This window comes from Schistocerca americana, chromosome X (assembly GCF_021461395.2).
Source record: "Schistocerca americana isolate TAMUIC-IGC-003095 chromosome X, iqSchAmer2.1, whole genome shotgun sequence".
NCBI classification, from domain to species: Eukaryota; Metazoa; Arthropoda; class Insecta; order Orthoptera; family Acrididae; genus Schistocerca; species Schistocerca americana.
In genome coordinates this window covers 744,774,294-744,775,659 of record NC_060130.1, presented here as the reverse complement: position 1 = coordinate 744,775,659, position 1,366 = coordinate 744,774,294, and the positions used below count along the sequence as shown (strand labels likewise).

Below are 1,366 nucleotides of genomic sequence, written 5' to 3'. Positions count from 1 at the left end.
GCATATAGAAGTAATCGTGTCCAGTCTCAAAATTGCCATCCTAATCCACTGGTTATTGTGCTAGACTGGAAGTATCCCCTTCATGATGAGTGGCCTTTCATCAACTTCTAAAGCTTTCAGGATCGTGCTAGCACTGGCTCTTAATTGTAATGTCATATTGTATTGACACAGGTGTCAAAATTGCAATGCTTAAATTCATGTTTTGTGCTCTTTCTTTCTTTTTTGTACATAGATTCCCTCTTTAAAATTGGATACATTCCTGAAATCATTTGATGGAGTTTTGAGTGAATTAGTGTCATGTCATAGAATTGTAAACCTCAACATACTTGTAGATCAACACTTTATGTGACTGTAAGAAAAACAAATGTTTTACAGTTTGTATCAGATGTATTTTATCTAGTACCTACCAGAGCAAATAAAATATACACTAGCTCAATGAAACCTGTCCACGTTGTCTTGGCATACACTATATTTGGTCATCTCTCACATTATTAGGATCAAAATCTTTTGCTAAAATGTAATACCAAATTCAAACCAAGAAAAATGTCTGAGAACAAGATGATAATATCTGCTAACAACATTGTTATATTAAGACATAGTATAAATCAGGAATCTTGGGAATCAGTATTTACTACAATTGCAGTCATCAATAAATTGAACCTGCTCTTAGAAGTTCTGACTGGCACATAAATGGTACCAAACAGAATATTCGTAAAAAATTTACCTTTAAAAACAAAATATGTGCCCTTAGACACTAAAACAGAAGAGCTAAAAGGAAAAATGGAAAACATATAGTGCACACAGACTAACTCGGAGTTATATAAAGAACTCTACAAGCAATGTAAATATCAGTACCACAAATGACTGAGCCAATCAAAAGCAGAAAGTGTTAGCCAACAGATAGGAAGTTCAGATAACTTAAAGTCATGCTGGTCAATTGTAAATAAAATAAAAAATAATATAACTGAAACCAAAACTAATACTGTAGAGTTAACTGTGAATAGTGATGACATTTATGATCCCCTCCCTGTTACAATGTCGGCAATGGCCTTGCCGCAGTGGATACACCGGTTCCCGTGAGATCACCGAAGTCAAGCGCTGTCGGGTGTGATCGGCACTTGGATGGGTGACCATCCAGGCCACCATGCGCTGTTGCCATTTTTCGGGGTGCACTCAGCCTCATGATGCCAATTGAGGAGCTACTCGACCGAATAGCAGCTACTTCGGTCAAGAATACCAGCATAACGACCAGGAGAGTGGTTTGCTGACCCCACGCCCCTCCTATCCGCATCCTCCACTGACGATGACACGGCAGTCGGATGGTCCCGGTAGGCCACTTGTGGCCTGAAGACGGAGTGCTTCCAGT

At 39.0% G+C, this 1,366-nt stretch overlaps 1 pseudogene; it reads left to right on the top strand.

Moving 5' to 3' along the window:
• The first annotated feature begins 1,040 nt into the window (after window positions 1-1,040).
• On the top strand, window positions 1,041-1,158 carry LOC124557617 (annotated as a pseudogene).
• The last annotated feature ends 208 nt before the right edge of the window (window positions 1,159-1,366 follow it).